Source organism: Myotis brandtii, unplaced genomic scaffold (genome assembly GCF_000412655.1).
Source record: "Myotis brandtii unplaced genomic scaffold, ASM41265v1 scaffold191, whole genome shotgun sequence".
In the NCBI taxonomy this organism is placed as follows: Eukaryota; Metazoa; Chordata; class Mammalia; order Chiroptera; family Vespertilionidae; genus Myotis; species Myotis brandtii.
Window position 1 is genome coordinate 6,652,590 of NW_005357115.1, and position 11,333 is coordinate 6,663,922.

The 11,333-nt window shown below is 44.8% G+C and overlaps 2 protein-coding genes across 3 annotated transcripts in view; one reads left to right on the plus strand and one right to left on the minus strand.

The window, feature by feature from the left end:
- PIGF (phosphatidylinositol glycan anchor biosynthesis, class F) overlaps nucleotides 1-11,333 on the minus strand; it is an 88,241-nt gene that overhangs the window by 43,898 nt on the left and 33,010 nt on the right. The window lies entirely within an intron of this gene.
- The window catches only part of SOCS5 (suppressor of cytokine signaling 5), an 89,456-nt gene continuing 89,078 nt past the window's right edge, over nucleotides 10,956-11,333 (plus strand). Inside the window, exon 1 of the mRNA XM_014538468.1 lies at nucleotides 10,956-11,007. The gene's annotated coding sequence lies outside the window, so the exon portion shown is untranslated. The remainder of the gene's footprint in view (nucleotides 11,008-11,333) is intronic.

The following is an 11,333-nucleotide window of genomic DNA, read 5'->3' on the forward strand; positions in this document are numbered from 1 at the left end:
TACCTCTCCCTTCCTCTCTGAAATCAATAAAAATACATTTTAAAAAAAGATTAAATAAAAGGGGGAAATAGGGGACATCTGTAATAGTGGCAACAATAAAAAAAGAAAAGCTCAAATAGATGGACTTAAGTTTCCAACAACAGTGAACAAGCTAGCCAACAGAGAAACTTAACCATACAACAAAAATAATCCAGGAAAATATTTATTTACATACATACATATGCATGTAAGTATACACAATTTATATATGTATGTTATTTTTAAATCTATATATATAAAAGCATAAGTGACCATTACAACCAGATGACCAGATGACCAGCTGGTAGCTATGACATGCACTGACCACCAGGGGGCAGTGTGCAGGAGCTGCCCTCTGGTGGTCAGTGCGCTTCCACAGCCAACCTCCCATGGTCCCTCCCCCCAGCCAGTGGGCCCTGATTGCCTGATCTAGGCTGGGTCCCTGCAGAGACAGGGAACAAGGGGTGGGTGGTGCCAGATGCAGCTCCTTTCCCGGGGGGGCTAAAGGCTGGCTCCCTCCTCGGGGCTGGCAGCCAACCTCCCATGCCTCATCCCTTCCCTGGCTGGCAGGCCCCAATTGGCCCGCCTCCCACCCGCCTCAGTGGTGGCGCAGCAGCGAGGGAAGGAGGAGGGGGGGAAGGGGGAACTACATGGTGGCGGGGCTCTGACGAAGGTGGGGTCAGTGTCCGACATCCATTTCTTCCGCACCTGGCCTGGCGACCTTCCGCTCCTCTCTGGTCCGGCCTTGATCAGCCTGGTCCCAATTGGCCCTGATCGCCGGCCAGGCCTAGGGACCCCACCTGTGAATGATTTTGTGCACCGGGCCTCTAGTAATCACATAAACCATTGCCATATTCTAATTTTAGAACACTTTCATCAACCCAGAAAGAAACCTTATGCCCATTAACAGACACTTTTCATCTCCCCCATCCAAGTCCCCCAGCGCTAGTTGAGAGTAGTTGGGATTAGTTTGAAATCCTTTTTGTTAAGGTCTCAGTATTGTATAATCAGATAGAAAGTGCATGACTAAGAAATATTGTTAACCTTCAGTAACAATGCCATGTAGTGTAGAGATTTAGTGGCAGCTGAGATTCCACTAACCCATATCGTTATGGGTCACTTAACACAAATTGTAGTCCTTTTAGAGGAAGATTTTTCACACTTAGCAATAAGTACTCCCATTCAGCCTGTCCTTATTCAACCTCTCATATCACAAAAATATACAGTAAATACTTTTCACTGTTATTGGTAACAACTTGCTTGCAATAAGTTTCCCAACTGATGACACACAGCAGCATATCAAGAGAGTTGATATACCCATTTAGGTTACAAATTATCATTATCAATATAGTATAATGTCTTTAATGCTAAGTTAATATCTAAGAATGGATTGTGGAGTGTTCTGCTCTAATTGAGCACTCTGGTGTGTCCTGTGTAGTTTTGCCAACAAACTCTTCTTTGCCTGAAATACAGAATCTTTTAAGTTATATGTCACTCTCTCTCCAAGAAGCAAGTGGGGGAGATGTTGTGGCTTTCACATTGTGTGTTCCTCCCCTAGACGCCCGATTCAAATAGCACAAGTTTAGAAACATGGAAGTAGAAACTTCTTGCCTGGACATGCAGCATTTAGCTTTTTGAGAAAAGTGTGTGCTCATAATTACCAAATTTGAAATGTATAGGCATCACTGCTACTAGAAATTTGAGGTTGCTTTAGAGCCAGATCAGCTGCTCCCTGCTCCCTGCTCCCTCTCCCTCTTAAGAGGTATCCAGACTGTCTGGCTGCTCAGAGCCATCGTGTCCCGTAGTCCTGGTGTTTCTTATCTCAGTGCCATCTGTTCCTTCTTGCCCTACCCAGGCAGCCTTTTCTGACACCTCAAGGCTTAGTGAGGTGTACTGCCTCTGTCCCAGGGAAACCTGCATTTTCCCCATCATTGAGATCATTCCTTCACCTGTCTTTGCATGGGCTCCTCCCTCCTCCAACTGAACTGTAAGATCCTTAAGTCCAGAGATCATGCCTTTTTGTTGTTGTTAATCCTCATCCGAGGATATTTTTCCACTGATTTTTAGAGAGAGAAGAGAGGGGGAGAGACAGAAAGAGAAACATCGATGTGAGAGAGAGACACATTGATTGGTTGCCTCCCTCACGGGCCCTGATCGGGGCGGGGAACCAGCCTGCAACCGAAGTGCGTGCCCATGACTAGGAAGTGAACCCACTACCCTTCAAGTCTACGAGGCTGGTGTTCTATCCACTGAACAAAACTGCCTAGGGCCCATGCCTTCATGCCTTTTTTTTGTTCAACAGACTCTAAAAGTTCATCAAGACCAGTTCCCCAGTATATGGCCCCACATGGAAATTCAATTATTTTGAATGAAAGAATAAGTGAATGAATGAAGGGACTTTAGATCTTGGGAGGAGGAGGGGCAGGAACTTCCGATGTAGAGGCAACTGCCTTTAGAACAGCCCCAAGGACAGGGAAGTTGCAGAGGACCTGCATGAGAGGAGAGCCTCAAGGTGGTGCCTGTCAGTGTACAGCTGCCTCCTCTTCTTATCCCACCTTCCCTCTCCCCACACCCCAGTCTGACTTGCCGAAGAGCCTCTGTATAACACGGAAGGAGCCTTCATCGCTCACCCAATCCTTAGAAAAGATACCTCTATTTCAGTGTGTATGAAAGTCACTTAGCTCCAGAGGCTACACGCAGGAAATGTTGAGAGCGTGTCGGAAAACTGTACCAGTCCTGGGGGCCTTATTTTAATGATTCTATAAAAGTTCAATTTTTGCTCAGTGCCTCATTTCATTTGGGACTGACTTGCTCTTTTGGGCCTTATTTAATGATTCTATAAAAGTTCAATTTTTGCTCAGTGCCTCATTTCATTTGGGACTGACTTGCTCTTTTGCAGTCGTGAAATCTATATTAATTTGTTTATGTGGCAGAATAATATCAACCCGATTCCTTTCCCATGTTTACCCCTCCTTCCTTCACCTCATTCAGGCACTAGCCTATTTTGTGCTTCTGATCTCAGAGGAAGGATATGATAGCAAGAGACAGAGGAATAGAGTGTCTTCCTGGCTTTTTGTTTTAGAAGCTGCCCTTAGGAGAAAGAAGAAGGAAGAGGGGGGAGAGAGGGAGGAGGAAGGGAAAAAATCAACAGCATAGACAAAAGGTTTGGAAGAAAAGATAATTAGAGTAGAAAGAGTTCCCTACTCCTGGGGAATGAAGTAAATTCCTGGGATAATACCAAGGGCAGAGATGTCTCTAGGTCCTGTGGCTCACCCTGGGAAGGTGGCACAATCCAAGACGTTTTGGTGGGGGCCTAGGAGTAGAGAAGACATGTTTCTGCAGCCTCAGGAGAGCCCCAGGAAGATTACAAGACCTCAGAGAAGAAATGGGTGCACAGTAGGTCACCACTGGCCTTAAAAGGCTTGCAAAGCTTTCCCTGCCCCAGTGAGACACGGAAGCATGTCTCCTTGTGCCCCAGAGGACGCTGGGGAAATGAAGGGTGCTCCATTTGCTGAAGGAGTCGGACAAACAGGGTGAAGGACGGGTCAATAAATACCAGTGTGGAAGGGTGCCCTTGAGGACCCGTTCCTCACTCCACCTCCTCCCCTCCCCCTACTGCATATCTTGGCACCGCATTAGCCCCTCCCAGAAACTAGACACAATCTTAGGGAAAGGGGAGGCTGAAACCAAGTTCACTGAGATCAAGGTTCTGACAATGCAAAGAAATGGAAGCTTGAAATAAAATGCAGGTTGTGTTTATGTACATTTGTGGACTAAGGGATATATCCACTCCTTGCTTGTCGTTTATATTCTAGGATGACATTTCCCATAGAGGAGCAGTGCTCAGAACTAGCCACTTACATGTCTTCCTAACTAGTTCTAAGTTTCTAGAAACCAAATGGTGATATACTATCCAATATATGCCATGAAAGGGGCCAATAACTGGGAAAAAAGTTCTCTCATGATGGAAGGTGTCCGTATCCCTGAGATGAGGATGAAGTCAAATGATGACAAGTGTGAACACTGCCTTTGGACATCAAACAAATGTTTTTCTTAAACTCAAGCATCATGGTAACTCTACTTTTAGTATCAGCTAATTAAGAAAACATAACAAAAAGTTAAGATACATTCACTAACATTGTAAGTTGTTTTCTTTTATTCATCACAACATGTATGCATGTTTGAGAAGTAAGCCATATGAATGAGCACATTTTTCATCCAGTCTACAGTCAGAACATGCACATGGGTTGCAGATCCCTTGCGGTACACAGCTCTCGGGGGTCTGAAGTTCATCAGTTAGGACCTGCTGGGCCAATTAATTTGAAGTTGGTCTTAGTTGGAAAATCCAATATGTAGGATGGCAATGTCTTGCATAAATATTTCTGTCAGTATTCCAGCCTGTGGGCTCTGGCAGAAATAATAGTTTGCTACAAAACCGATCACTCCTTTTTGTTTGCAAAGTCTCCGTACCAGTTGAATCACAGCTTGCTTTTCACTTCTCATAACACCTTGCAACATCACAAAATATTTGCTGAAGTTTGTGAAGGGCGGCTGCAGAAGAAGTAAACTGAAAGGAGGCCTGCCTTTACTCCAACCGTCAGCACCTCCTGTTCTCCCAGACCGACAGGCAACTCGAGAGCCCTGACTGCTTCTCCAGATTAGGACAACTCCTGGCACCGGGGCTGGGAGCAAGAATGGAAGCAAAGGAAACAGGGAGTTTTGCAGGTGCCAGTACGTAATATTGTCACTTTGCGGAATTGAATTTATAAATGACTTCATGAAGGTGAATTGCTATGGAAACCAGCCTTCTCAACTTTTATGTAAGTAAGACTAGTTGGGCCATTTCTATTTGGGAGTATATAATCTGGGTTTAATGACTAACTAACTGCCCATGCTCTAACTCCTAGTTAACTGGGCTCATATAATGCGAGGCCAGGAAGGAACCTTAGCAATTATCTACTTCCAACTCCCAGGTTGATAGATGGGGAGCTGAGACTCGCAGAAGTGAAGACACGCAGCTACTGTGTGTCTGACCTGAGGCCATGTTTCCTCACTTAGTTTCCTAGTGTTCTTTTCTTTATACCGTGCTGCCTTTCTGAATGGCCTCAACTTCAGTGAGTGGGTGAGAGAAATGGGACCACAAGTAGACATAGGGCCACCCTCACTTCTTATTGAGATATTAAATCAAGTCTTATTTATAGGTTGCTGCCTAAGTATGTAACTTTCTCCATCAGCGTTATCATGGATTCCACATTCCAACTTTTATTTACCTAGAATATGGATGGAAGGACAGTGTGGAGAGGTAGGGAAGGACAGTGTGGGGAGGTAGGGAGTGATCTGAGGAGACTTAATCATGTTTCCAACATAAACCATATGTTGAACAGTTTCAAAGAATTAGAATGTACCAAAATCATTTGAACATAAGGTAAACTTACTTTAGTGATTCAAAAGTGAACCTTTAGGATTTTTCAAGACCTTGTTTCTTGAAGAATGATGCCCATTGCATAAATACATGCAGAGTTGGAAAAGGGCTTTCCTTCCAGAGCACAGCCTTGAACTGTTAGGAATCTCCGTAGGTTCTCACAGAGAGGAATGTCAGAGGCATAGAGTATTTCGTACTATCTTCTTAAAACCAAATCAAAATCAAAGTTTTAACTAAACAGTGAAATTAAAAAATGTTCTAGAGTATTCTTTCATGTTAAGGTGACATATGACTTAGTCTCCAAAAATCTTTAAGTCTTTAGTGTGTGAGAATCACCAGGGGAGGGGGTCTTGTTTAAGTGCAGATTCTGGTTCAGGATCTCTGAGACGAGACCCAAGATTCTGCATTTCTACCAAGCTCTCAGGTGGTGGTGATGCCACTGATCCTTGGGCCACACCTTTGGTAGAAAGGACTAGTTTACCTGCCATCTCCCTAAATGTGTTTTCTATGAAGGTCAACTCTGATTTTCATATCTGTGACCACCCCACTCAGCATCATTTTGGCCTTTGAAGTCCTAGTACTCTTATATTTATGTATATAATCTACAGGAACTTAGGTACTGCTGTGTATTATGTCCCATATGTGTATGTCTTATATCTGCAACCAGATTGTAAGCTCATCTATGTCTGCTCAGCCCTATGTGTGAATCAAGAACTACTGACTCATAAATTGAAGATTATTTCCTCCTCACTTAAAATGCTACAGCCCAGCTTATTAATAAGCTCAAGACGTAAATGTCTGGTCTAAGAGCCAATAAGTCTATTCTGCCTTTCATCACCTTCCTGTCCCCGCCCCCCCGCCCCCCCAGTTGACTTTTTAGAAACCTATGGCTCTGCAGAGAGTTCTGATTGGGTATGTGATAATTGAGGGGAACACTATATAAAGTGTATGGTTGTCTAACTACTAAGCAGTATACCTGAAACCAATACAAAATAAAATTGAGCCCTAGTTGGTTTGGCTCAGTAGATAGAGCGTCAGCCTGTGGACTGAAGGGTCCTGGGTTCTATTCTGGTCAAGGGCACATGCCCGGGTTGCAGGCTCAATCCCCAGTAGGGGATATGCAGGAGGCAGCCAATCAATGATTCTCTCTCATCGTTGATATTTCTATCTCTTTCTCCCTCTTTCCTTTCTCTCTTAAATCAATAAAAATATATTTAAAATAAAAGAATCCTATATAGGCTAATATGCAAATTGACCAAATGGCGGAACAACTGGTTGCTATGACGTGCACTGACCACCAGGGGGCAGACGCTCAACGCAGGAGCTGCCTCCTGGTGGTCAGTGCGCTCCTCCTGTGGGAGAGCCAGACGCCCCTCCTACCTCCGTGGCAGCACTAAGGATGTCTGACTGATGGCTGGCAGTCAGATATCCCCCAAGGGCTCCTGGACTGCAAGAGGGCACAGGCCAGGCTGAGGGCCCCCCCCCTCCCTCGCCCCGCCGAGTGCATGAATTTCGTGCACCAGGCTTCTAGTAAATAAATAGAATTGAAAGAAAACAACAACAATCAGTTGCGGGTGGGGGGAGCTGTCACAGCCAGAAGCATGCTTATTGATTGCATTAGGCCACTAAAGTGGAAACACTGGGCTATACTGGAAAGGACACAGGCTTGGAGGTTAACAGACCCTGGTTCAGAGTCTTCTACACTGTCTACAAGTTGTGTATTCTTTAGAAAACTTACTAGAAATTTATTTCTTCATCAGAAAAATGGGATAGTTGCTCCTGTGGTTGTTGTAAGAACTATCCTATATAATAAAAACCTAATATACTAAGAGTCCGACCATTTGTTCAACCATTCAACCAGTCGCTATGATGCGCACTGACTACCAGGGGGCAGATGCTCCAACTGGTAGGTTAGCTTGCTGCTGGGGTCTAGCTGATTGGGACTGAGTGAGATGGGCCAGATATGCCCTGGGGCCCTCCCGTGATCCCCCCAGCCCTGATCATGCTCCGGTGGGGTCCTCGGCCTGGCCTGCAGGGATCGGACCAAAACTGGCAGTCTGACATCCCCCGAGGGGTCCCGGATTGCGAGAGGGCACAGGCCAGGCCAAGGGACCCCACCGGTGCATGAATCTGTGCACCGGGCCTCTAGTAGAAAATGTATAAAATGCATTGTAAATTGCCTACCAAGGTGCTCAATAAGAGATAGATGTTATAACATCAGCAGAATCGCTTCACACTGGAAATTGAGAAGCTGCTGGATAGTTTACATGCAGGGCATTTAGCTCCATCTAGTATCAGCAGAATCGCTTCACACTGGAAATTGAGTCCCTTTGAGAAGCGACTGGATAGTTTACATGCAGGGCATTTAGCTCCATCTAGTGGCTTGCCACTGCCTAAGCGTCCTTACACAACTATGTCTTCCCCTAGTACATACCTTTGATGCTCATTTCATTGCTTTATTGATTTCACTCAACAAGCATTTATTGAATGCCTCCTGTGTGCCAGGCACTCATTTGGCTGCTGATGCTGCGACAGTGAACAAGATAGACATGATCCCTGCCTTTAGAGAGTTTATGGGCAGGCGGGAAAGACAGAAATTAAATAATTTCCCAAATTTTTAGTTCAAGCTCTAAAAAGCAGTATAAAGAAGTACAGGATCCTGTGAATTTGTAAGAAGACTTCCCTAGGGAAGTGACATTGAAGGTAAGAAAAGAAGAAGTTGGCTAAGAGGCCACACCAGGCATGCCTCAGCCACCCAGCAGCATCTCTCTGGAAACCTCAACTCAATTTAGGATCAGGATCCTGCCAGCCCATCGGACACTCTAATCTTAAACCATAGCCTATTTCATCAGCCATTTAGTATCCATTACACCCCACCCTATGCAAGTCCCTGTGTATACAACGTCACTGACCTCTGATTATCCTCTTACAGACGGTATTCAGGGAGGTTGAGGAACTTACACAAAATGACATGACAGAGACAGGATTTGCAGGTGGGTCTTTCTGCCCTCAAAGTCCATGTCCTTCCTTCTACTCATGCTGTCTCCCCAGTGCCAAGCTCAGATCTCTTTATTCTGCTGCTTGCATTTGTCTGAACGGAAACCATTAGGAGAGTGAAAATGTGAAGGGAAAAATAATAGCTTTGTGGGTCATCTGTGAAGGGCAGAGAAGAAACTGCTGACTTGGCTGGTTATGTGCCATTAGTGTGTCAGAAAAGTGAACCCTAGAGATCTCCTCCGTCAGGAAAGAGTCTCACTAATAATGCTCAGTATGTGCTTATGATTTAAAAAGGGATGCAGTTATGGCTAAATTAAAATGATTTGAGAGATCATTTAGAGAAGTGAGGTTATTCTATGGAGATCTCTAGGGAGCTGCAAGGATCACCAAGCACCATGAACAAAACTCTACTGGGTCAGAAAGTGGCCGCAGGGCTGTGCAATGGGGAGGCGACCAGCTGCCCTGGTTTGGTCAGGGCTGAGCGATTTCCCATGGCACAGGACTTTCAGCTTTACTGTCCCAGAGCTCCTGCCAGCAGAACTGGTTGGCTTCAGGCTTAAGGGAGGGCTTGGGTAGAAGACAATAGGACAACAGAGTCAGGCTGGTCTGCACCTTAGTTTCCTCATCTGTAAAATGCGATAACAGTGCCTACCTCCTAAGACTCCATATGAACCATATAAGATAACATGTGTGAAGTGCTCAGAGCAGAGCCTGGCCTAGAAGAATACATAAAGTGTCACCATGTAACTCTCAGGAAGAGAAACTTGTGTGTCGTCCTGGACCGATCACCGTCTATAGCTGTTTCCCTGTCTTTTAAAGTGGAAATCAAAAGCTCTGCCAAAGCTTTCAGAAGAAACAGAACAGGATGCAATCCGGAAGGAAATGGCAAGCAGTTAGGAATGGGTGCTCTGGAATCAGACCACTTGGGTTATATCCAGCGCTGCCATTTAGATATTCATTTATTATTTAGCAAACACACACAGGACAGGCCCTGTTCTGAGCATCTGACACATATCAGCTCATTTGGTTCTCATAGCAATCTTACCAGGTGGGTGTTTTTATTATTCATCCCATTTACAGACGAGGAGACTGAGGCACAAAGAGGTTATAACTTGCTCAACCCACACAAGGAGCCAGAAGTTTGTTGACATCTCTGTTCCCTAGGTCCCCTAGAAAGTGGGGATATAAATGATGATACCTACCTCATAGGGTTGCTATGTGGATTTGATGAAATAATCTATAGACAGCCCTAAGCAAAGGGTCTAGAACAGTGATGGCGAACCTATGACACGCGTGTTAGAGGTGACACGCGAACTTATTTTTTTGGTTGATTTTTCTTTGTTAAATGGCATTTAAATATATAAAATAAATATCAAAAATATGTCTTTGTTTTACTCTGGTTGCAAATATCAAAAAATTTCTATATGTGACACGGCACCAGAGTTAAGTTAGGGTTTTTCAAAATGCTGACACGCCGAGCTCAAAAGGTTCGCCATCACTGGTCTAGAACATATTAAGTGCTGAATACTTAAACATAAAGTACCTTACTTATTTGGAATGACAATACATATATTATTTGCTATATTTATAAAAAATATAACTGGAAGTTTAAGGAAATGGCCAAATGAGTAAAGCAGTAAAAGTCTGGGGAAGGGGGGTACATAAGACACCCTGAACTTAGGGACAGGAGGACAGGCCTAAAGATCCTATTTGCATGAGAGACCTTATAGGTTTTGGGGGAGAAATGATAAAGAGGACTTTAAAGATTGACCAGTGGTCCCCAAACTCTAGGCTTTACTTTGCTGAACTAAGAGAGACAATAAACAAGCCCTCACCTCCAGGAAGAAGTCCTCAGAAGCTCCAGATTGGAAAGTTAAGGTACCTGGGCCTGGAGCTGAGACGGCTGCGATCTATTCTTGCCTCCTGCGGTAGAAAGCCTGGGCAGGGGCAGGCTCCACTCGTGTTCCAGATTTCTACCATGACCACGTCTGGCTTGCCATCTTGAAACCACTGTTATCTCTCTGGCTGCATCCATTTGGATGCTCATTTTTGACTCACTAAACTCAGCCCTCTTCCTTCTCCTGCTCTATTTTTGATCGTGCCCTTTGATTCCAGACAAGGCACATTACTCTATGTGCCCTAAGTGGAGGGGCCTTGAGGGCAAAGAGGATTGGCCAGGGATGGGTGAGGTGAGAGGAATCTCTCCAGGAAGAGATGTGGTAATGATGCTCACAAATAGCTCTACAGTCCTGGCCAACCCCTAGGAACTCACCCCAAGTTCTTTACCAGAGAGGGCGTTAAGCTACATTTTGGAAACCTAGTAAGAGTTGTAAATAGCAGCAGAAAGAGAACAAGAGCCCTTCTCCAGGGTGAGTTACAAGAACAGTAAATAGTGAGTGAACACTGGCTGTCCAGCCAAGCCACAATCCCTTCCCTCCTCTCTCATCGCTTAAAAAGTGGCCAGAGCTGTGCTCTCGGGCTCAGGTAATTATTCCAGGCTGCACTGCTTTGCCTCCAAATGGACTCTTCATCTCTCCTAAGCCCTTTCGGATAGAGAGCTGGATTGAAAGGTACTTGGTTTTCATTTCTATTTCTTCCCTGGATGCTGCCCTCCTCAAATCATTCACATCTAGTATTGGCAAGTTCCATGTCTCCACTTTGGGTGGATGCTCCACCCTGCTGGGGTGAAATGGTGAAGAGGACTTTGAGGATTGACCATTGGTCTCAAAACTCCAGGCTTTACTTTTTTGAACTAAGAGAGACAATAAACAAGCCCTCGCCTTGTCTGCGTGGAGGATTTGGATGAGGGCTGCAGCAGCCTTGGTGCCTGGCATTTCTTTTTTTTTTTTTAATTAAATCTTTATTGTTCAGATTATTACATTTGTTCCTCTTTTTT